The sequence below is a fragment of the Pteropus medius genome, unplaced genomic scaffold (assembly GCF_902729225.1).
Source record: "Pteropus medius unplaced genomic scaffold, Ma_sr-lr_union100, whole genome shotgun sequence".
NCBI lineage: Eukaryota > Metazoa > Chordata > Mammalia > Chiroptera > Pteropodidae > Pteropus > Pteropus medius.
In genome coordinates, this window is record NW_024355008.1 from 10,821,793 (window position 1) to 10,848,652 (window position 26,860).

A 26,860-nucleotide genomic window follows, 5' to 3' on the forward strand; every position below is an offset into this window, starting at 1 on the left:
TTCTGTCATAATTACTGGTTATAGTAATATGTACACAGATGATTCTTTTGATTTCCCGCCCACTTCCCATCCAGTAACCTAGTCCTCACCCTACCTCAGGCACTCACTTCTATGATCATATTAGTCTTTGTTATAGAAGTTGCTACTCTTTCATGATCTCATTTGCACACTTCCCACTGCCATAAGACAACCTCCTATATACTTCCTCAAGTACACCTACTCTATATCCTTTATTTGTTGCTTTCTTCATCCTTTATCTGTGTTTGTCAACTGAAGGCCATTTTCTCTCTCTCTCACACACACACACACACACACACACACACACATACACACACACGCACACACACACCTGAACTCCCTCAGGAGACACTTGGAAATGTCTGGAGACATTTATGGTTGTCGTGACTGCATACTAAGAGAATGCTAGTGGAATCTAATAGGTGGAGGCCAGAAATACTGCTAAACATCCTACAATGTGTGAGACAGCCCTCCACAGCAGTTATCCAGTCCACACTATCAATAGTGCAGGTCGAGAAAGTCTGCTTAACATGACCAGTATCTATATCTATAGTTATAGATTGAATTGTGTCCTCTCAAAAAAGATATGTTGAAGTCCTAACTCTGTGAGACAATAAGCCCATTTTGTGGTACTTTGTTACAGCAGTTCTGAGAAGCTAATGCACATAGTTTCATGGACTTATTCCATTTATGTCCTCACTTCCTACCTTGCTCAGTTTAAATAATGTTGATTGCTAAAGCAATGGAATTTACAGTCTTGCAAAACACCTGTTAATTCCAATCAGGAAACAAAGAGATTGAATCTGGGTATATCCAAATCAAGTGATATAATGTTATAAGTGTATATGATAAAGTCTGGGTAATGTGATACTGGAAAAAGGGTCAAGATTTATGTAATATCCTAAGTTGATACACCAGCAGGTTTCTATTGACATTATAGAGTCCCTGAAAGGAGCCTTACCCTGTAAACCTGGCTGAAGTTTCTTAGGTTATGCTCTGTGTTGGTTCACATCTTAGACGCTTTAATTGTTTGACCATTAGCCCCACATCCACAGCATTGATGTCAAAGTACAAAATGCTTAATTTCAATCTAAAAATCCTTAATTTACTAGATTTTTGCAATTGTGTTTAAAAGCTTAAGAAAAGCAAGTTTTTCAGTTTAGAACTATGATAATACAATCTTTCTGATGAAAGTGACTCTAAAGCTAAAAATAGGGAATCTGGAAGAGTTAGCCAAAACAAAAACTTAAGCAGGAAAGAGGAATGATAATGTGTAGGGGCCTATGAAATTTCAGTTTTAGTGGATCATAACGGATTGAACAGAAATCCCTGGAGAAGTAGATGCCAAAATTCCTTAATTGGAAAATTATGGAAAAGGAAGCTTAAAAAAGAATCCCCCAAATACCTCCCACTTCTAAAGAACACATATACATACTCAGTATGGTAAAAATGAATCTAACTGGCTTTTTTCCAGAACTCTTTTCTGTGAAAAGGCATTGGTGGCCAGTGCCAGTTGAGAAATTAGGCTTTGGTTTGTGCTTCCTTCAGCAGAGACTGATGCCAGCTCTGTGGCTCAGGAAACAGAGCTCAAATGTTTTTTCCATTTCCTTCCCTCTTTTAAACTAATCAGTTTCCTGACAGGTGGTGGTACCACAACAGGCTTTTTCCTCTTCTAGCCAATGGGTCAATATATGGGCATGAACGGGAGGAACCTTTAAAGCAGATGATGAGAACACATGTTTGGATAGAATAAAACGTCAACCAGGTAGAGATCTCTGCCCTCCCTCTGGCCCTTTCGGGTTACTTTAGACTCCTCCTCCTGCCCAGTCACTTCTACGGGGCCTTCTGCCAAATTCCTGAGGGTTCAACCACATGGATTTTCTGTTCCTCCCATGCATCTGGGCCTTCATTCACATTTACTATTTCCTTTATCTCAAATATGAACCTTCTCTGTATCGTCTACTTCTATAGTTCCAATGCTCAGAATGGTATCTTCACATAATAGCCACTCAGAGAAAACACCTGAATGGAGAACAGGGAGAGAAGCTCTTTCAACGGCCTCCTCATTTCTTGCTTTTCTTCATTCCGGGAGCAGAGGGGACCCTCTTGGGCAGCACCAGACTTGCTTTCTGCTTGCTGCACAGGAGACATCTCACCACCGTCTTTTACGTAGCTTTCTGGAAAGTTCACACATCAGTCTTTTAAAGGTACAGATGGACTCTGTGCACTCAGTCCTTTTTTCTCATGTTGAGTGTCCTATGTCCACCCAATCTCACAAAATAAGAGACCAGAATAAAGGAGTGCTAGGTTGACATACAAGAGACTTATACTGAGGCTGTCTTTTCTATTTACTAATCTTTTCTATTTTCTCTGTAACCTGGTGCAATTCACTGATGTCTGTACATCTCTTTCTTTGCACGTAAAGTTAAAGAAAATATTTGGCTCACAAAGTTGCAATGAGATAATGTTTGCAAAGATTTGGTAAACTTCCTAAAGAGGTGTGTGCTCAATCTATGTTAACTGTATTGTAGTTTCTGATAATGTTATTATTAGCTATAAATGAAGGAAAGTCTCGCTTCATGGGTTTCAAACTATTTCACGTGACTGAAAGTTTCTTAGAGGCACTTCAAGTTCTGCAAATGTTTAATTCTATTTTTAACAGACTTTTTAGTTTTTTAAAAATAGACTTTAGTTTTAAGTTTACAAAAAAGTCAAGCAAAAAGTATGAGGTTTCCTACATATTCCTTGCCTGGTTCCCCCTTATATAGCCTTCTCTATTATCAACACTCTTCACCAGAGTGGTGCATTTGTTATAATCAACCAACCTACATTGACACATTATTGTCACCCAAAGTCCATACTGTACATTAGGATTCACTCTTGGTATTGTACATGTATGGATTTTGGCAAAGGTACAGGAATACCTTGAAGATATTGCGAGTTCAGTTCCAGACCATCACAATAAAGAGAATGTTGCAATAAAGTGAATTACACACATTTTTTGGTTTCCAGTACATATAAAATTCTGTTTAAAATTATATTTACACTAACCTATGGTCTATTAAGTGTGCAATAGCATTATGTCTAAAAAATGATGTACATACATTCATTCAAAAATACTTTGTTGTTAGAAAAAATGCTAACCATCATCTGAACTTACAGTTATAAATAAAGCTGCTACAAACATTCCTGTGCAAGTTTTTGTGTGGACATAAGTTTCAACTCCTTTGGGTAAATATCAAGAAGTGTGGTTGGTGGATTATTTAAGGAAATGCCAAACTGTTTTCCAAAGTGATTGTTTTACATTCCCACCAGAAATTAATACGAGTTCCTGTTACTCAGTATTCTTAGCAACATTTGGTGTTATTAGTGTTTTGGATTTTGGCCCTTCTAACAAGTGTGCGGTGATATCTTATTACTGTTTATACAGATGCTTATTTGCTACCTGTGTTTTTTGACGAGGTATCTGTTTGAGTCTTTGGTCTTTTTACAGTTGGGTTTTATGTTCTTATTGTTGAGTTTAAAGAGTCTTTGTATATTTTATATAACAGGCCTATATCAGATATGCATTTTGCAAATATTTACTCCCAGTCTGTGGGTTGTCTTTTCATTGTCCTATTAGAGCAGTTTTTAATTTTAATGAAGACCAGATTATCAATAAGTTCTTTAGTGAATCATGCCTTTGGTGTTGTGTCAAAAAAGTCATCATCATATAGGTGAACTCAAGTTCACCTATATTTTTCTCCTATGTTATCTTTTCGGACTTTTATAGTCTTGCAATTTATATTTAGGTTTATGATCAATTTTGAGTTAATTTTTGAGAAGGATATAAGGTCTCTCCCTAGATTTGTTACTATTTTAATTTTTGCATGTAGATATGCTGTTGTTCAGCATCATTTGTTGATAAGATCACCTTTGTGCTATTGTATTGCCTTTGTTCCTTTGCCAAAGATCAGTAGACTATATTTATAAGGGTCTATTTCTAGGCTCTCTATTCTGTTCAATTGGTCTATTTATCTATTCTTTTGCCAGTAACACACTGTATTGATTACTGTAGCTTTATAAAATGTCTTAAAGTCATGTAGTGTTGGTCCTATGGCTTTGTTCTTCTCCTTCAATATTGTTTTGACTATTCTGGGTCTTTTGCCAATAATATACAAACTTTAAAATCACTTTGTTGATATCCACAAAATAACTTGCTGATATTTTGACTGGGTTGTATTGAATCTGTAGATTGCATTGAGATGAACTAAAATTTAACAATAATAGGTCTTCTTATCCATGAACCTGGAATATTTTTCCATTTATTTAGTTCTTTGATTTCTTTCATCAGAGTTTTGTGGTTTTTCTCATATAGATCATGTATATATTTTGTTAGATTTGTGCCTAAGTATTTCACTTTGGGAAGTAAGACTGTAAATGGTATTATGTTTTTAATTTCAAATTCTACGTGTTCATTATTGGTATATAAAAAAATGATTGACTTTTGTATATTAATCTTGAATCCTACAACCTTGTTCTTATTACTTCTTAGCAACAGGAGATTTTTTGTTAATTCTATAATATATTCCACATAGATAATTGTGTCATTTATGAACAAAGATAGTTTTATTTCTTCCTTCTCAGTCTTATACATTTTATTTCCATTTTTTGTCTTACTGCATTTGCTAGGACTTTTAGTATAATGTTGAAAAGGAATAGTGAGAGGGGACATTTATTCTTACTTTTTTCCTGATCTTAGCAGAAAAGCTTCCAGTTTCTCACTCTTCAGTATCAAGGTATACAAATTTTATTTTAAAAAACACACATTAAGTTGTTATAAATTTAAATAGAAAACAACACTCTAGTATGTTTGCATGTCTAATTTTAAATAAGTGTAGACAGTTAAGGCACTTTATTTTTCTTCCAGAATTACTTCTGGGTAGTCTTGGAATGAAGCCCACTCCTCCATCCCTTAAATTTCTAATAAATTTATCGTTAATTAGGGACATTTTAGGTCTGGAGCAGTTTTTGCTTCCTTGAAAGACAACGCTGTGCTTCCTCACCTGCCCCCCACCAAAGGTGCCAGCAGATTAATGAACTGAGGATAAGTAAAATTCTGATCAATCTATAGGAAACTTTGACGTGGAATTCAGACCCAGTTCATTAGTAGCTGGTTTAAATGTTGAGAAAGGGTTATTTCCATAATACAGATCCTGGGCTTCCCAGTACTGAATTCAATAGCAGATATAAGCCAGGCTAAAGTAGATCCATGACTCTTCCGTTGAGTCATATTAGTGTCCTGGGTACTAATCAGCATTCTAAAAAATGTATCTTATCATATTTTCAGACTTTTGCAAAACTTCATCATATATAGAAAAACAGAGAAATAAGTTGGTTAGTAAAAATTTTCCAAATTCCAGCAGAAGGGATTCTATAACACCCCCAGATCAGCCACGTAAGGCAGTTTCCAGAGGTTCTTCTGCTCACTCTTCTTCAGCTTCAAGTTCAGCTTCAAATCCTTATCTGACCCTATAGATTGGCAGAGAACAAAATAATATTTGTTTGTTTTCTAATTCATAAAATTTATTTTCATTTATTTTAAGCAAATTTGTTAAGAAAGGCTTTATAAGGAATTAAAGGTAATATAATAAACATGTAATGCACCCTCACAAAGTTTAAGAAATAAATCATTGTCAATTACCAACATTGTTTAAATTCTTAGTGGGAAAACCTTAGTATTTACCAATTTTCTAAATTGTTAAAGTTTTGTTTTTTCTTGATATCTTTTGGAAATAATAAAATACTTTGTGGGAACCAGACATTTGTTTATTGTGCTATGAAACATTATATTGACTGTCGAAACAGAATACCTGTAATATGTATCAAAATGACTTTGAATTATTTATTCATTTATTCAGTAACCATATATTGAGCTTCTGTTATATGACAGGCACTTATGTTTTACTTAGCATTCTATGATGGTGTTCTTAATTTGAAGTGAGATAATTCTTATAGTTTATTCCTTGTACCATATGGTCAGTCAGGATTCTTTCAATCCCACCTCTGGGGGAAGCTCATGCACCTCGGTGCCTCTCTGAGATAAATGGATCCTCCCTGTTTTTGCCTAAACCTATACACCTATTATACTTACAATGACCATTTGCTTCTTTCAAGGGCAGTTCTGTGTTCAAATTTTTGTCTTAATTTTTAGCTCATAAAATATGTTAATTAGTTATGTGTAAATGGTTTCTTTGTACTTTGTTGAGAACATATACTGTGCACTTGCCACATAAAGGGAAGCATTCTGTAAATATTTGTTGAGTAAATTGATAAGTATGTCTTAATTAGAAGCAGAATTTATCAAAAGGAAAAAAATGTATCACACTTTTCAGCTAAATTTGGAGCTCTTTTAAAAGGAAAGTAAGATTCATACCACCTCAAGTTTGCTCTTCTGCCCATCTCTGGCTCAAAAATCTCTGTTACAACCTTTCACATTACTGCGTTTGTACTTATATGCACACTTTTCTAACTAGAATAAACTATCTCTCCGCTTCTACTCCTATGTAAATCTTTCCCATCCTCCAAAGGCAATTCCCCTGGGAAATTTCCCCAGGACAAGTTTCTATGTTTCCATTGGCCAGTAACTAGACATGTAAATACTTGGGGACAAAAAAAGAAAAATCCATTATTTTTTCTCTAGGCTTTTGGTTCCTATTGTTTTTTAAGTTCTTCAAATAAATATAAGGGGATGAGGGTGAGGGGACTCCTTCCATATTTTTTTTAATAAAACAAATATACATTATATTCTAAATATGACAAAACATATTGTTTAAGTAAGCAAGCCAAATGTTACATACTAGACTTTCGCACCCCCAATGTGATTTTAATATTTTTCTTTTTAAAAAAATTAATCATTTCTAACCTCTGTCTCCTAACTTATAGTTTTTGATGTACATTTGGACATTAATCATTTACTGTCTCATGAGATTACTTATATTATACTGTTTAATTACTTTTACTATAGAGTTGTTTAATTGTTTACTGATTTAGAAACATGGTAAGAGTTCTGAAAACAAAGTAGTTTCTCCAGGAATCTACTTTGGAAAAGAATTACTTTGGGGTTGATTGAAGTTTGAGAGCACTGAAATTGAGATTCCTAGGTGAAAAGGAAAGGAGTTGGAACAAAGTTTGGCAGAAAAAGTAAATTAAAATAAATGATTTAACAAGAATAAAGAGTTGTATGGTCTGTATCAAATTCGAATTTGAGCACTAGGTAGTAGAAAATAGAATGGGTAAGAAGATAGGGAACTCTTCCTGTAGTACTGGGATATTAATTTGTGGCTAATGAAAATTCATATTTTTGAGTCTTGCTGGCTTTGCTCAAATGTCCCCAATGTCCTTTAACTGAGCGTAGGGTGATTTTCCCCAAGTTTCTCTATGGAATACCCAGCTTGGCTTGAAGCTTTTGAGACCTCCATCTCCTTCATACCACTTGAAATTGAGATTCTCAAGTTAAGAGTAAATGAATTGGAACAAAGATGGTACCTCCAGACTTTTAAAAAAGGGGCCTTGTCTTTATCTGGGGCACTTCAGTAAAACTCCTCACACTCTGTCTGTTAGGTACTTCTAGGCTAGCCCTTACCTTTCTTCTCACCTTGGCCTTGGAGCTGCATTTCTCCCGTGACTCGCCACACACTTTTTGACTAAATTATTTATTTGGACTACTTGATTCTTCCCCAAGATTTTGCCTTCAGTTTCCCCTCTGCCCTTACAATCTATTCTTTTGTGAAGCTTCATGTTATCAAATTCAGTGTCAGTTTTCAGAACCTCACTAAAAGCAAAGCCCTCAGTTCCCTACTTGCTAAGGAAAGAAATTTGGACATGGGTAATTGTGAAAGAAAACTAAGGAAATTGAGAGAAAAGGTTACTGGAACAGAGCAAGAACTTCCATATGAGTGGGTGAGTTGAGAAAGAACCTTCCCCAATTTGGCAATAGTGGAAGCCAGCAGGACTGGTTTTTGCAACACTTAGGCTGCCCAGATAGCAGCAAGTTTCCTGCATCCACATTGATAAGTTCGTTTGTGCTTGGACTTCTCATTGAATGAGGTCATAAGGAAGTGAGAGGAGAGGAGCAGCATGTCTCCAGGACAAGAAAGCTCAAATACCTGCCACAGTGAATATAAGCTACTCTATACCCTCATGGAGAATAGGAAAGAAAGAGGGGAAGAACAATTCTTGAAATTGTTAGCGGAAGGAAACCACTGTCGCTAAGAAAGCATGTGCACTCTTTGTTGGCCCCCAGATGCTCTGTCCCCAAAAGAAAAGCTACAGATGTTTCCCTAACAAAACAGCCTGAACATAATAGAGTAATGCAGCTATTCTGGATTTGGAGCCAGATGACCCTTGTTCATATTCTGCCTCAACCATCTCTGTGTCATTTCCCACGAGCAAGATTTTTAGACATTTCATGGTCATCAGAAGGCAGGAAAATCCCCAGCACTGTACTAGACAAGAATCGACAATTTTCAGCACCTAAAAATAAACAAGAGGCACAAAGACTAATTGAACTCCTTGGATATTAGAGACAGCTCTACCATTCTTAACAGTAATTTTAAAGCCTATATATTTAGTGACTAGGAAGGCAGAGATTTTGTGTGGAAAGAAAAACAAGAGAAGGCCTTACAATTAGTCAAAGAATAGATTCAGATATTCAGCACAGTACATTATCCTACTAAAGAATCTAAATTAAAATTAGACATATTATATACACAAGATTATGACACATGGGCATTATGGAAAAAAGACACCGAAGGCCTAACATTTATGCCAGTAGGATTCTGGACCACTAAATTTCCATTCTTGGAAAATTTCCAACATAGACGTGACAAAATGCACCAAACCATTTATATGTATATATAACCCTGAATTTACTAACATATCTAACCAATGATCAGCACTTATAATTAATTCAAAACTATTAGATGAAGGCCTTTTGGAAAAACATATAGAGCTTAATACTTCAAAAATAGAAAAAATATTCAGGACCTTACCATTATCTTGCATATACAACACTATGTGACCTCAGCAAATCCACCATATATGGAGTTGCTGACAGCATTTTATAGTTCATTGACCAAACTAACATACCTATTCTGGTATTAACCAGCATCTGGTATAAACCAGATCAGGTTTATGAGCAAGTTAATGGAGAAGGAGATGAGGAAGAAGAGGAAGCTATCCCATGCACCAAAGATAACACAACTACACTCACTATAACAAATACACCTATACAATGATATCAGGCCCTACAATTTAAATTTGCACCACAAATGGATAAGATACCTATGCCTGTGGATACCCAGAAAAATATAACTGTAGGAGACCAGGGAATAACATATTATGAATACGGACTAATAGGATTCCCTAATTTTCCAAGATTTGAAAATTTTTGCCTAGGAGTATACACAGTTCATGATAAAATAATGTACTCAAAACTAGAGGATTCTTTAACACCAGAACAATACTTTGATAAGAAATCAGGGATACTAGCACCGAGTGAGCTCAATTGGCAATAGAAAATAACCACCACTAATATTAACAGACACTCACGCACATGTAGGACCCTTACCAAAACAGGAAAGATAATAAGCAGAACAGACTGGACATGGAAACACTGTTCTCAGTACAGCTATACATGCATGCTAGGATTACAGGGAAATGTAACACAAGGAATGATGGGAAAAATATTATAAGAAGCCCAACTAAATTCAAGAACAATGAACAATAATCAGGATATCAAGGTAGAGCCCATATTAACTTGTTTTAACATATAATTACATTGGACGGACATCACACCAGAGGGAGAAGTACATATTACAGCAGAAGACTAGATCTTGTGTCCACATATAATTTACAAACTAATAATATACTGAAATAGACCACTACAACAAATACCACAGCAACTGAAGATCTAGTTGTACAACCATGTGAGGCAGCTAGGTCATGCAAAACTACATTCATACTATCGTATAACAATATTCATTTTAATATAAGTGCATTCAATAATATACTAAGAATACAGGGATTTTGGAACATATCATTAATAGATAAAGGACTACACATCATTACATGTTGGACAAAACTAGTCAGGAAATACATTATCATAGACAAAAATTCTACTTGATAGAATATCACTGGAAAGGTATCAAGAAGCAAAAGGTGAAAAGACCTTTCATGATACCATTCATAACATATAAAATAACTACATATAAAATATCTAAAAATCAAAACATCTCACATTGCTTATCAAATGCACCATAGGTAAAATATTCATAGAAAATTAGTCACAGAACCACAAGAAAAAAACAAAATACTTAGTTTTAACAATCATTATGGATTCATATTTACATGCTTACATTCATTTAGATTATATCCAGAATTTACAGCATCATCACCCATAGTACTAGGACCAAACCTACAAAAAGGAGTAAAATCTCAAACTTTTTATTCCAACCACATAACAAAAGTTGCAATGTAACATAATCAAAGAAATATGTAGAGCCAGAATTATACAGTAAGCCCTTGATGTTGGCAATATGCCAACATAAATCTGATGATTATGTACAATACGCCTACCTAAGGAAAATACCATACAGAGAACAGGAATAAAAAGGTGGAGAACATTAAAAGCAAGTTTGAACCCAGAATATTTGACAGCATAGATCCAGGATTTGGATCATACTATTTTGATATAGTAATGCAGAGAGGAGATCAATGGACATTAACTACATGGTCAGTGCAACACTCTATATATCATAATGTAACTAGAATAGATAATAGGTTACCAATATTCACAGGTAAAAAAAAAAAGTATCTTAGGAAGAATGCCATGTTAAGAACAGTTCCACAGGACTTTGTATAATTCAGAGAGGATATTTTAATGCCACAATATGCATGAGGAGAGCACAATGGAAACCACACTGGATATGTGGAATAATTAGGCCAGCACCAAAACTTTTAAAACCTAATATATTTGAACCCATACTAAACCAACCCTTTAAGGATCATATGCCAACCCATACCTAGAAAAGTACAGATTACATTTAATAAGGAACGAGTTGATGTAACTAAAGTGATATGCCAATGTAAAGATTTGGAAGCTTATGGAGTAACATTTAAACCACTAATACTACCTGATCTACCACCTCTAGATAAAACACCATTAAGAAAACCGTTACAACTATTAGCAGGACTAGGAATAATTACTAACTTCATTATTGCTTGAATACGAGAAGCAGAAATATGAGGGATCAAGACCAAATTATTTGATTTTAGATATATAGTTAATACTGCACATAAGGGAATGCTAAAGGTACAAAGAGAAATGTCACATACATTAAAACAAGTACACCAAATTTTAACATACATATCAGACATGGAAGAATACAACAAAGAATTCAAATATAACATAAATCAAGAGGTAGAAATACTCAAGACTAACTTATTTACGTTAAGAGATACAATTGTACAACAGCAACTAGGACAATCACATAGGGAAAGAGAAACATTATTGGTAAAGGCTTGGGATGGTGTTCAGAACCTGGTTACATTCGGAAAAGGACAATCTGACTCATGGGACACAGCCCTAGTACAGCTTAACCTCACTAAATAATGGGGTTGTAAAGGTAATGGAGAATGTGAAATTAATCTCATTGAATTAATAAGACAATCCCCCTTAGCCTATCATATTATGGCAATACCACAAGTAATTAGAAATCAAATAATACATCCAATAAAAAACCACTATATGTAGATGGATACTACTTAGAAAAAGAAATGGTATTCCAATGGTCAGACCACATATTTTATACTTACACCTCTTTAATACCATTTTTAGTCGAAATTCTCCCCCAGATACTTGCCCTACCTGAAATAAACCTGAACTTAGGAGAATATTAATGGATATTGTGCTCCAAGTATACTACTATCTTTTATTATGGATATAATAATGAACTGTACAGAATGAGTGTATTAAACTGACAAATGTTATAAATATTACTTACACTACCTATATTACAAATATATTTAGGTTGGCCACATACATACCAGAAATAGAGAGTTCCCACAGTCATATTATACTAATATTAAAAAAAAAAAAAAAAAAACACCTTGGATCTATATAGAAACAGGAGATAAACACAGTCAAGATCATTTACTGTCATTGTATTCCTTACGTAAACTCACTAAAAAGGAAATCACTGCTTGGGAACCCAAGCTAAGAATCTACACAAAGCAGTGGCAATATTAAGTACAAATATTTTATCAACTAAGGCTATATCTGAACTCAACCAATGTTTTTCTTTTTGGCAATTAATTGAAAGAACTTTCACATCTACTGTTTGGAAAAGATCATTGTCAGATTGGAACCTTATTAACTGGATCAAGTCAGGACTTTATAATATTTTCTCAACTATTTGGAATCATTCTCAGAGCATTGCATTAATTATACTTGCTATTGGATATACTTATTGTTATACTTATTGGATACTTGATTGTGAAACACTGTTTGATGGCTTGTATTTGTAATAAGTACCGCTGGCCTTTCATGGCCAGGTCAAAATATAATGCATGATTAAATTTTAGTATTATATTTAGTATTATATTTTAGTATTTTATTTGCATGATTTTAGGATATAAGTGATTCCTCCTCACCATCTGTGATATAGCATCAAAGAATCAAGGAGTGGAATGTATAGCGCATAAAGAATTGAGAACATTTTTGGACTTTATAAAATGTATTCCCTGGGAGCCATGACAGTAATGTCAATTGACACATAATGGGAACACCGTTAGGGTGTGACTGAAACTCCCCAAACTGCAGAAACATCAGCTCTGACAGCTCTGGAGAAGCTCCACTCTGCAGGAGCCAATGAGCTTAAGGATCCCACCTTGTAAAGTCCATATAAGCTAAACACTTCAGATAGACAATGTCCCAGCTTGAAACCTGAGAGCATCATGGAGGGGTGTGCTGAGAGCCAAAGACTCTGACCTGCCCGTCTTTGCCGCTGGCTTGCGACCAATGCACAGCTATCTGTGCCTCCAGTTAACAGAGCTCATTTTGCAGACACTAAGGACTTTTATCTCTTTTCTCTGATGTGTAAGACTTTGTACTTTCCCTTTCTGTGTGTCGTGTGTTAATCTGCATGGGTACCTAATGGATTTATCTGAGAAGGTTCCACTAAGTAACCTGGCATTGTGGAAAGACACAAACATGTCTAAGGATGTTACTTTGGTAGCCGCTTTCCTTGCTTGCCACAGAAACAAACTTTTTGAGGGGCAGCAGTGATCGCAGCCACCTAGTGCTCTTCAGAGAGTCAGAGAAGCTGTGTCTCAAAATTTCCCAGGTGAGAACCAGTGCCAGGAGGAAAACAGGACCAACCCAGAGTATCTCCAATACATGGCCAGGATCATTGCATAGCAGCTAAGATGGCATCAGTGAGGGGAGAATTTCTTTGGAAATGGCTTTCACTTTAGGCCATAAAGCATGGTCTAGAATAATGAGTTTAGAGAGGCAATTTGACACACTCCAGCCTCAAGGGGAGTTGCTTTCTTAATGCAAATATCATGAATATGTGCAAACACTCTGAGAATTTAGGATTCTCACAAGGAAGGTGACCAAAGGGGAGGAGAGAAACTTAATATTATGAAGGGCAATTCAATATAAAGGCTTTATTAGGCTTTGATGTAAATAATAAAAAAATATGACCTTACTTGTTCCTTTATCCAAAGTGTGTTCAATTGATTACCCTTCTAGATATGATTACAAATGCAATAAACTAATCTCAGACTATTAGCTTAGATTTGCAAAAGATATCACATTTCTTTTATTCAAAAAAGAAAAAAATCTACTTATCCAACATTTTTCTCTGCTTCCAAATCAAAAATTATTTTTTCACATAGAAAGAATTCCTGTTTTAGAGAGAGGATTGAACTTGGGTCTTTTTGAACTCTAAGAAAATATGATTATAAATGTTGTAGCCGCCAGCCCCCGAAAGACACACGGACCACCAGAAATCAGTAAGTTATAGGAAACACGCTCTTTATTCAGCCAGCTGGGTCTGCCAGGGGTATGCAGACCCCAAATTAAGCAGCCCCGAAATGTAGAAGTACAGGGTTTTTAAGCCCTAAATCCCATTCCTCATTCTGTCTTAAACACAAAGGTCTATTTTTCTCTTATTCACTACCTGTCAACCCACAGGTCAGGTGTGCAAGCGGGGGTACAGAAGCAGAAAGCTTATTGTTAGAATGTTATGTTCCCATGGGTGATAGCCTATGTTCCCATGGGCGATAGCCTATGTTCCCATGGGCGATAGCCAAGCAGTAATTTTCCAGGCAGCACATAAGCCTACTAAAAAATAAAAATACCATACATATGCTAAGTCACAGTTACTTTTATCATTCTAAGTATTAGCCTTTAATACCATATTGATGGTTGTATTTAAGCAAGCCAAGTAACTTTTTTTTTTTATGATCATACTAATTCAGGCTACTATTTGAGCAGTTAGAAATGTAGTTTGATTTTATTAACAATGTGACATAGGAGGAAAGTTGTAAAAACTACAAGGAAATATAAACACTGTGAAAGATACAACAACAACAAAAACATGAGAAGAAAACAAAATAGAGAAATTAATGTTATTAATTCAGCAGTTAGGGTAGTTTTAAGCAAGTTTTAGGATCTCTTAAAAAAACTGGGGCCTGCCATGTTTTGGCAGACGAGAACATTCATTCATGAGGAGACTATATGAGGAGGCTCCATTACTAATAGTTTAATAATAACACTCTTAACTGAGGCCCTTGATATAGCAATGCATTCAACCAAGTTATGGGGCAGGAATAATGAATAATAAAGTTCTGCACATTAAATGTGGTGTCTATATTGAAAAAGAAGAGGAAAGATTGCATTTCTGGATAAGAATCTTTAATGACACCAGAACCAATACTCTAGAAAGTAATACGTATAGTAATACACACACACACACACAAACACACACACATACACACACACACACACACCAGGTGAGATGAGAGTGGTGACTGGTTAGAGCAATATATATATACTTTCTATCAATTTTATTAATTAGAAATCTACCTATGATTGTTATATATCGCATCATACTCATCTTAAGTTTGTTGTTCTTGAAGAAGTAAATATTAACATAAGAGTTTTCTTAGAGAAAGAGAATTTTGAAAGAATGAAGAGGGTAGCTCTTCCATACATAGATGAGAAGCAATAACTGAGTAGTTCTAACTGGTCAGACATGAAGAAAGGAGGAGCCGTTGAGACAGAAACTGCTAGGTCATGTGTGGAAATATTTTGTGATAGAAAAAAGAATAAAATTGGGCAGAAGGTAAACTCTCAGAAAAATCTCTCCTAAAGGAGGGCCAATCAACTAAACCTTATCACAAGATTGAAAAGATCTTATCACAGGAAGAAAAACAAACAAATAAAAAACTGAGTTTTAATAATAAAGGTAGAAGAATATCTCATTTTATATGTATTTTTCCCTTTTATCATCTCTGTAATATCTGTTTTACTTAATTATATATGCATAATAAAACATTTCCAATCAATAAATATCAGTAAATAAAGTTTTATTTTGCTTACCCAAGAGAGATATCTACTTTTAAATTTTGCTCCTTTGCTCTGATCAGTCACCCACATTCACCTGGTATGTTAATAGAAAATTATTATGAGAGAACTCAATAGAAATTGAAGTGTAAATAACTTTCTCTTTTACTATACCTCAACTTGGATTTACAAGTAGCAGATATCTATTGGAGTCATTGAGTAAAGTCAGATGAGTAAAGAGATTGGTAAGAGGCTGTAGGAAAATCTAGATAGAAGTAGGCAAAAGTAAGTCTGGGTCTTCAGGAGGCTATTGTAAGTACATTCAGTGAGTATGTTCCATAGTAACCATTTTATTATTCAGAATTGTACTCACTGCCACTCACTTCCTTATTTCACAAAAAGAATCTGCATAAGCATTGTTTCTGAAACAATGCAAGACCTGTTATTGGAGCAAAAGAAGTCCATCTGCCTGCATGAGTCTGAGCCAAAGAAGAAATACATGCATGCTTTGCAGCAAAGAAAGTAAGGTTTACTTAGAGAGTTGCAAGTCTTGGAGACACAAGCAAGCTATTGCTCTCAATAACTATACTTCCCAGAGGTACAGATCATTTAGGAAAATATCAGTAGTCATGGAAACTGGGGCTTTGGGTGCTACTAATTGGGCAATTGGAGGGGGATGAGGTAACCGATCATTGTGTTTGGTTCTAGACTCACCCATAGCACCATCCTGCTGGTCCCCGAGGCTTAGTCCCATAGCCTGTGGGGTTCTCTGCCTCAATATGTCTGGAGCTGAAACACACCTAAGACTAAGATGCTATCCTTAGTGAAACCGAAACTTACTGTCCTCATGACTATAGACCTGAGGCTCCGTTAATCTGTCCTAAGGTTAATGTTTAAAAGAGCAGGCATACAGAAGTGGAAAGATAAGGGTGGAAAAAGCAAGTGAGTCACAATGCCATTATCTGGGCAAAACCAGCTTGAATCAGAGGGAAAAAAACCTATATTAAAGTAATGAAATGAAGTTTGTGTACAGTTACAAACTCAGAAATACAATAATTCCTACATGATTAATGATATCTTTGTATCACAGCACTTTCATGAATTATATTATTTATTATCATTTTACATATCAGGAAACTGAAGTCCAGAGATGTGACGGGACTGACTCAAAGTCTCATAGCTAGTTACTGGCAATGGTAGGACTCAAATCCCATTCTCTCATTTCTCAATTCAGTGCCCTGTGCAGTGTATCCTGCTGGAAAGAGTGCCAGATATATAAAAAAAATTAAATTACATTTTCTTTCACTTTAGTATGGGAGAAGACGTCCTGAGTCATTGGCTGAATTAATAGAAAAGAGAGGGACTTTAACTCAAGGCAAACAGGCTGTACCTGGAGCCCAAACAAGGAAGTCCTTTATTTTAGGCTTCTTTCTATTGTTTTATACTTGTTCATTTATTTGTCATCCTTTCCAAAGATTAAGAAAAGGAAAGGATCTTTTATAATAGGAAATGCATAAAAGGCACTATTTGTAAAATACGTGCCAAAAATTATCAAATAACATTTGATAAAGATCTGACATTTACTTCGGCTGTTAATGTTCTAAACTTGTGTAGAATTTACTTGACACTTAAAAACAAGTAATTGAGAGCCTGTCATTGATCTTATCTGTGTAGAGTTTAAGTGTTAGAAATTATGCCGTCAAATATGGGCATGAGTCATGTTTTTCATTCTTTGAATCCCCAGCCGTTAGAATAAAGCCTGGCATGCACTTGGTGCTTAATAAATATGTCTCGAATAAGCAAATATAATAACTATGCCATGGTGATGGGAAGCCAAGAAAGAACAATGAAAGGAAAGAGAAAATATTCAAATATCGTAAAGATATGACTTTCCTTCTTGTATCTGTCTGGATAGTGGCAACAAAATATTACCAACCTTGGCAACAGTTGAAAACTGTTGGGAACCCGACTGGAAAATTTTCTGTTATTTCAGAAATGAGATGTTTCATTGCCAAGGAAATCAGAGAACAAAGTTTATGGAACTTAGTTTCTTTGTGCATTCAAATGTTATTAATAACAGAACAAAGGAATGACCTACTTCCTACAAAATATTGTTCCCGAGTTATCCTTGTGCAGTGCCCCTCAATCTCTGATGTGTGTATGAGTCGCCTCTATAAACGTGGGGTTTATAGATTACAAGAGTCCGCATTGCTAGCAGCTCCTAAATGATGCCAACACTGCTGATCCATAGGTCACATTTTGAGTAATATGTATTTTGTTAATTTGGGGGGAATTCCATATTTTCTTTCATCTTGACTCAAAGCTCTACCATTTCAATATTAATAAATAATTAACATCAAATATAAAAGTCTGCAACGTTCCTTCAGTGAATCTTTGTATTGATCCTTTTCTCTCTTCCTGTATGGCAGATTATATTTATGTCACCACATCAAGCTATTGATATGACATTCTAATTAGTTGATCTTATTATTATAACATTTTTCATCATTAAGAAATCCAAATTAACCACTTTAGGAAAGTATTGATATCACACCTGAGCATGACTGATCACCCTGTAATAAATATAGCTTCATTGGCAGATTGTTCAGCTATCAGAAAAATTCCCTTTCTTTTCTCTTACTTCAGTTTATTGCTATTACCTGAGGCTGTGAATTGAGCTACTCCTCTCTAGGGCAAGCAACTAACTATTCTCAACCGAGGTCCCTTTAGGGTGTGAAGTATTTCAAAAATAATTATATGGTGAAATTGAATATAATGAAGTAGTGAAACCAGCAAATGATTTCATTATTTAAAAATTATAATTCATTCAAGGTTATTTCTCTACTAGTAGTTCTCAAATCTAAGAATCACTGAGAATGACCTGGAGGACTTCTTAAATCACAAATTCTAGGCCCCACTCTGTTTCTGCTTTATTATATTGGGTTGGGCTTGATAATTGGCATTTCTAAGAAATTCCAAGATGATATTCTAGGCCATGGTTTCTAAATCTCAGCACTATTGACATTTTGGTATGGATAATTCTTTGCCGTGGGGGCTGTCCTGTGCATTGTAAGATATTTAGCAATATCCCTTGCCTCTTCTCACTAAATGCCATTAGCAGCTCCACTTCCTACAATTATGACAACCATAAAGGTCTCCAGACATTGACAAATGTCCTCTGAAGACAAATCAATCCTTAGCTGAGAACAACTGTTCTATGTTGTCATTCTCTTTAGCATGCATTTTAATTTGCTTTATTAAGTGGAAGACTAAGGACTTGTCAACTCTGGTATAAGGGCAGGACTGTGTGTTAAGTGTGCACAACATTTTCCAGGAGTATTTTCATGGAAGAACTGATTGACGACTGTTAGGCTAAAGGAACAAAATAAAGTGGCCGACTGAAAAAACAATCAAAGACTAAAATTGTCCTTGTAGAATTATCCAGCAATAGGCCAAAAGCCTTATATCTCCTCAGTCTTAAATCAGTCTTATGGAGTCCTTTTTCAGCCATGCTCTGTTTTTATAGTATACTCGAACTTCCTCCACCCTCTTTCCCATTCTCTCTCCAAAGATTCTGTCCAAGCCACAAAGTCACCACAGGGAGATTATTGTTATTACCAGCATATAGAATATAGGGAACTTGATCCCTTTCTTGAATGCAGGGCTATGTTACTGAAATCCAATTCGACACTGTGACTTTGAGCATGTTTTTATTTAACACCATAATCTCATTGGCTGGTACATTACTGCTGTTGTAGTACTTCAGGCATATTGGAAGTTAAATAGGTCATTACTGATGTTTGAGGGCATTACTGTCCTAACATGTTCCAAGACCTACACGAAAGAACACAAATGGGCATTTGGAACACAATCCATTCTTATGCCAGAAGCTATCTCCAGATATCAGGTATGTTGATACATTTGATTAATGTAAGATCATATTCTCTGTCTCTGTCTCTGTCTCTGTCTCTCTGTCTCTGTCTGTCTGTCTGTCTGTCTGTCTGTCTGTCTGTCTCTCTCTCTCATTGAACTGAGCTATCTCATGTTTAGACAGCATTTTAAAAACTTTCCTTTGGCTCTTACATTAAAACTTTATCTTTGTATCCAAGAAGTATCATGTAATCTTTGTGTCTTTGTTATGATTGTGTTTTCCTTCATTTAATTCATTTAAGTTACTTTTTTGGAGAAAAATGTTACAAAAGACTCATGGAAAACCCAGTGAATAATGATGTTATTGATATCAATAAAGAGTAATTTCTTCCTGTAAAAGTTGAGCTCTCATATTGACCCAGATTCTTATTAAGAGAAATTTCTCAAAGCATTTTTTTTTTCACTTACTGAAAGAAGTCCATTGACATTGGATTCAGATTTCCGTTGAAACAGGAAAAAGAAACTTTAATTTAGAAACTGTGATCTAAAGACACAAAATGAATTCCAGAAGTTTCAAATAATGAAGACTAATAAAGGGCTGCAAAAAAGAAGAAGATGAATTCTCTTTAGGTGAATCCTCTACTCCCTTCCTCTTGTCCCCCAACCCCATCCTCAATTCCCTTATTACAAGCTCTCTTGACTATGCAGTCCTGGTATCTTCTAGTCCCCTCCTCCATCTTCCTTTTGCTCTCCCCACCCATCCCCACTGAGTAAGGATTAAGAAGCCATCTGAAGTGGGAGAATCTCTCCTCTACAGAAAGGGAGCTTTTAGACTACCAGCAGGACAAGGCTGAAAGGAAGACAACTAAAAGTTCTTGCAATACAGGGTCAGAGTAAGGGGAGCTTCAGAGCTAAGCACAGGATGATAATACTATATACTCAAAGGGACCAGCTCCTTCAGAGGCAACACTCAGAAAAAGTTCTGGGACTAAGGGAATTGATATTGATCAAAGCAGAAGACCTAACCAGACAAGTAATTTATATTAGAATAATAAGGTATATATTTTTTTAATTTTAATTAATTTCAAGTATACCGTACATTGGTTAGACTCTATATAGTTTGTAAAATGATCCCCACAATTGCTCCCTCCCTCCCCTGGCCCTCCACCTAGCCGACATATTAATGCTAACTGCATTCCCTATGCTGTGCTCCCCATTCTCGTGACCATCCATCAGCTACTGATTTGTACTTCTTTAACTCTTCACCCCATTCTCTCAGCCCCTCCCCTCTATCTGTCATCAAATTGTCCACTATATTTGTGAGTCTGTTTTTGATTAGTTTGTTGTTTTTATTCCTTAGATTCCACATATAATTGAAATCATATAGTGTTTATCTTTCTCTGTCTGACTTAAATAAATTCTAAGTACATCAAAGCAATATCTTTTTCCAATCCATTCCTTTTCATATGTAGGGGTGTTGTTTTTTTATCCTTTCAGCCATCCTATCTTTTAGTTGGAGCACTTAATTCTTTACGATTTAAGGTACTTATTGATAGGAATGTAGTTGTTACCATTCTTTATTCCTATTTTTGATACATGTTTTTTCTTCTTAAAGAAGTCTCTCCAACATTTTCCGTAATACTGGTATGGTGGTGATAAATTCCTTTAGCTTATTTTTGTCTGAGAAGCTTTTAATCTGTCCTTCAACTCTAAATGATAGCTTTGCTGTATAAATTATTCTTGGTTGTAGATCCTGGGTCTTCATTCTGTCAAATATGTTTTGCCAAGCCCTTCTGTCTTGCATAGTTTCTTTTGAGAAATCGGCTGCCAGTCTTATGGGTGTTCCTGTATAATTAACTATCTGTTATTCTCTTGCTGCATTTAATGTTCTTTCTTTGTATTTAATCTTTGGCATTTTAATTATGATGTGTCTTGGTGTGGGCCTCTTTGGATTCCTGATTTTTGGAATTCTCTGAGCTTCCTGGGGTTTTATGTCCATTTCCTTCACCAGGTTAGGGAAGTTTTCCATCATTATTTCTTCAAACAGCTGTTCAACATCTTGATTTTCTTCAGTTACACCAATCAGATGGATATTTGGACCCTTAATAGTGTCCCATATTATCCTTAAATTATTCTTATAGTCTTAGCATCTTATCTCTTGCCGTTCTGATTGCATGTCCTTGGCTTTCCCATCCTTTAGATAAAGCATTTGATCTTTTTCTTTATTCACTTTGTTTATTTCTTTGTTTATTCCATTTAATATATTTCTCATCTCAGATAATGTGTTCTCCATTTCAGACTGGTTCCCTTTTATAATTTCCATTTCCATTTTTATCTCTTTGTTAGAGTTCTCTACACTTCCCAAAAGTTCATTGAGCATCTTTATAACTAGTGTTTTGAACTCTGCATTTGTTAGATTACTTGATTCCGTTATATCTGGATCTCTGTTCTGGTCTCTCATACAGTTTCTGCTTGTCTTTCCATTTTGGCTGCCTTTCCATGTCTGTTTTTATGTACTAAGCAAAGCTCCTAAGTCTCCCAGTCTTATTAATGTGGATTTGTGAAATAGTGGCACAGTCCTGAGAGGTGTTCAGCTGCAGGCCAAACTTAGCCCAAGCCTCTGTCCCTTTGGAGCCACTTGTTAAGATTCAGTAAGCAATCCACAGATGCTGTGCTTAGAGTTGCCTCAAAAGGCCACACCAGAAACCAAGGCCAGCTGCTTCCAATGTGAGTTTCAGCAAAGAGCACCCGACTCCCTGAGGATATACCTGGTTGTGGCTTGGGTGGGGCCATGAGTTGGGGGAGGCGGGGTTTCAGGGAATACTCTGGAAGGAGGGACCTCTCTTATCCAGTTTGATGATGTCACGACTATGGCAGCGCTGTGTCCGTGCACTGATAGTGGGGAGGGCTCCACAGGAAACAATGGATACCACCAGCACTTCTGTACCAAGTGAATCTTACCTAGGCCCTCACTCCAACAACGTCTCCCTGTAAGTCCCTGGTGCCCACTGTGCACAGCTGAATTGGCACTGGTGCTCAGAGTGAGCAGATCCATCACTGTGAAAATTCACTCGCAGACGCAGCCCCTTCAAGAAGTTTCTGCTGCTGCCACAGCCTCTGTCTCACTCAGCCGCTCAAGACCCAGCAGCCCCGTGTCCTTGCCCCGTCCTACCTTCTGCCGTTGCAGGGTGATTTCTTGGTCTTCTCCCTAATTGTATGGCTTATTCATCCCAGACAATTTTTCCTTGCTGCTACCCTTGTTTCCATCACAACTTTGATTTGGTCACCAGATGGATGAACAGAGCCTCTATCATCTAAGCCATTTTTTTTCTCCTTTTACATTTTTTTAAAACTAGGCTATGGTTTAGCTCCTACATTTAACAAACATTTGTTGATCAGCTACCATGTGCTAGGCCTTGCTGAACTGCCCACTTGTATTGCCACATCTTAGCTCTTTCCTTGAATCTCTTCTTTCTCACTCTTTCAGCTGCTCTAGCCCTTGTTTGAGGCTGTCGTACTCAGCCTCAAGCTCATCGTATTGCTGTTTGAGAGTCAAATTCTATTCCAAGACCACCAGTCCGTACTCGGCAACCTGGATCTTCTCATGGGTTGTCTCTGTGAGCTTCTTGGTCAGTCTCTCTATTTTAGTCTTATAATGGTCCACAAGTCTGCAATACCTCTTCTGCATCCATAGCCCCTGATTAGGTCTATTTAACACTTAGAAGTTTACATTTTATTTGATATTTTGTTATACATATATAATTTTTTGTATTTGAATTACATTATATATTTAGTTATGTGGGTTTTTTAATTTTCTGAATTATTACCAGGTTTTTAAGTAAAACTAAAATTTAGAAACATGATGACAAATTTCTAAATACTGTGTGAAAATAATATAAATGGGCTATTTCAAAATAGAGTTGCAGCTGCCATCCCAGAGGAGCTGCCTTATAGATCTTACTTCTTAAACTTTTGAAATGTTAAGACTGAGAAGAATAACCTTTGGACTGGGCCTCAAGCAGCATTTTATTCCAAACAATTGTGTGCAAAGATAATATAAAAGTAGACATTATGACTACTCAGACTGAAGATTAAAGACATTCTTTAGAATTAGCAACACTAGTTAGCCTTTCTACACCTATAGAAATGTAACTGCACATAAACTTCGTTTCTTTAACATATTTTTTTTTCTCTGATTCGAGCTGGTTTTACCCAGATAGATAATGATACTGTGACTCACTTGCTTTTTCTACCCTTATCCTTCTACCTCTGTATACCTGCTCCTTTAATCATTAAGCTTTAGAACAGGAGATTAACCGAGCCTCAGGTCTATAGTCATAAGGACAATAAGTTTTGGTTACACTAAAGATAACCTCTTAGCCTTAGATGTGTTTCAGCTCCAGGCCATTGAGGCAGAGAAATCTCACTAGCCACGGAACCAAGCCATGACCAGACGGGACATGGCTGATTCCAGAACCAAACACAATGATCAATTACCCTAGTCCCGTCCAATCGCCCAGTCAGTAGTGCCCACCACCCCCAACTCCCTTAGTTTCCGTGACTACTGATATTTTCCCGTATAATCTGTACTCCTGAGATGCCTGGAGAGCCAGGTTGCTGAGAGCAATAGCTTGCTTGTGTCTCCAAGACTTGCAACTCTCTAAATAAACTTTACTTTCTTTGCTGAGAAAAATGCACATATCCCTTTTTAACTCAGATGCGTATAGGCAGAGAGACTCCTTTTGCTCTGGTAACAAAAATTCCTTCTTTAGCTAATTAACACTTATAGAAACTCCTTTCTTCTATTCATATAATTATTCTCCTTTCCTTCTCATAAATACTCCTTGCCTTCACCTCTTAATTGGAATACTATTTGGTTTCTGCCTGAATCAGTGCTTTGAGAATAGCTAGTACTCGAATCTCAAAAAAAAACGCTTATTTTTTCCACTTCTTTTTTTAAGGTTAACAATTGGAGTTGTAATTTTTCTCCAGTATTGTGCTCACATATTCAACATGTCTAAAATTGAAGTGATACTTGTCCCCCAAATACTTCCTGCCAAGCAGAATCTTCAATAGAAGGAATTGCCATTCCTTTTTAGGCATTCGAACCCTAGACATCATAATGGATACCTCCTTTTTACTCAGTCTCCATATCCAACTTGCTAATAAGTCTCAAAACTTCTACCTGTTAAATGCTTTTTGAAATCACCTACACCTCTCCATTTTCTATTGGCAACATTCTTTCTCCATGGGATGACTTTAAGAGCCTCTTAATTTGTCTTCTTCCGCTCCATCTTGTCTCTCAACTTACTTATCCATACTATGATATTCACAAGTGATGTTTTTTGAAACTTCTTGCAAGATTTACATTATTGTTAGAATCCTCACATAAGGTGGTAGATTTTTGCCAGTGATCTTGTTGGCCAATCAGACTCTACTCTCTTTCCTCCTTGAAACGTGACCCCAATTTTCATGTGTTTTTGAGAAAGCCTATTCCATTCATAATCTAAGTAATCCTAATTGGTGGACCCTTATTGACTTTAACCAATCAGCATGCGGCAACTGGTACAAGAAACATGTACTAGTTTGAGAAAATGAGACTGAAGGAGGTATTCATTGGATTCATACAGGAAAGCAGCATTCTACACTTCCAAGAGAGAACTGGGTGAGATTTTTAAAAAATCTTTTCCTGGGTGTGAATAAAGAAGTACAAAATCTCTAGGAATACTGACAGTTATCATATGCAAAAAAAGGTACTGCAGTTGCATTGATAACACTGTAAGACACTGGAAGAAAGCACAGAGTGGGGTGAGCAATAAACTAGTTCATTAGGTCCATATTCAAGCTGCTGGATACATCCTTGCCTGAAGCTTTCTTGATCACTAGAATTTTCTATGATGAGAGCCAATAAATTCCTTTTATGACTTCAGTGGATTTGAGTTGTTTTCCTTCTTTCCCCACTTCTTTGATCTCATCCTACCACTCTAAATGAGAGTCACTAGACCATACTGGCCTTTTTTCAACAACTTGACCACATCTAAAGTTTTCTACCAAAAAGCTTCCTATATGTTGTTCTTTCTGCTTGAAACATTCTTTAACTCTATGCCATTATTATTATTGCCTTTCAGCTCTAAATTCACCTTGTTTTCTGATCTGTGAAAATGGATCTGGGTCCTCTAAATATTTTCATTTTGGCTGTTGACATGGTGTTAAGCCTTACCAATTGAGGGAGCTGAAGAGAGATTGTAGGAGAAAGGAGTTTACTTCCTGGTTCTGGTGCTTCATTTGCCAGGCATTTAAAGGGCATGATTTTTTTCTTCAGTATTTGGCCCAAATAGTTTTCACTAGAACTAGGCACCTGCATGGCATAGCTTACTCTAGGATTTGGCCATGTTTTCTTCAATTCCTGACTAGAGTAGTGATTCAGATAGTGTGGGCCTGTTCCCTAGCTCAGACTGCTTTTCTCTGTACCCTCTCCCAACCCCATATAGACACACACTGGCCTAGAGATGCCTTAGCCTGAGCTTTACATGGGAGTGTACTGGATTCCTGAAAAGGAAATCCCCTCTAATCCAGTGGTACCCCAGCTCCCACTGTGCTCCCCGCTCTCTCTGCATGACTGCCTACCGGTCTCATCATATTCTCTATAAAATTGTTCCTAATTGCCCAGAGACTATGGCCCAATTCTGGCTCAGGCAACCCAGAAAATTTCTCTCCTCTCCAATGTGCTACAACTACATTTCCTGCAACCCCCTCTTTAATGAGAGATGAATCTTTCTTACAAGTTTGTCCTTCTTTAGGTATGCTCCTCCAGTCCTAAGGTAACGTTAGCCTTCTCTTTCCATCTCTATAGTCTCCTATCTTAGCTGAATAACTTTTTATATTAAACTTCCTCTGTTTACATTACTGTGTAGTTTCTATCTCCTGATGGGCCTCAGACTGATACACTCCACCTCCTTCCCATGGCTGCTCACATTCCTGATCTTAAGGTAGATGTCAATTTTTCTAACTAACTTCCCCTAATCTCCAGACTAACTTAGATCACCAGTATAATTAACTCTCATTGCACAGCATACTTTTTCTTATTTGTAATGCTTACAACCATAATTAATGATTATGTAGTTGTTTGTTTAATTTCTTCTATACTATCCTAGAAATGTCATGAAGAAGGGAATGTGTCTTTCTTGAATCCCTAGCATCTAACAGGGTGCCTGGTACAACATAGCAGTCTTTCAGAATACTGTTTTCTTTTTTTAATGTATATTATAGATTTACATGAATTTTATTAAAAAAGAAGCCAAAAAGCCCAAAGTAGTTATGAATAGAATAAACATAGAGTATAAATTTGGGCAGGTGTTT

The 26,860-nt window shown here is 36.2% G+C and overlaps 1 long non-coding RNA gene across 1 annotated transcript; it reads right to left on the reverse strand.

Moving 5' to 3' along the window:
* Positions 1 to 4,604: 4,604 nt before the first annotated feature.
* Positions 4,605 to 16,523, reverse strand: LOC120598085 (uncharacterized). Its single transcript, XR_005651495.1, has 4 exons — positions 16,346 to 16,523; positions 15,668 to 15,728; positions 10,416 to 10,474; positions 4,605 to 5,529 (listed from the first exon to the last, which is right to left on the reverse strand). It is a non-coding gene; the product is annotated as an uncharacterized LOC120598085 (long non-coding RNA).
* Between the last annotated feature and the right edge of the window lie 10,337 nt (positions 16,524 to 26,860).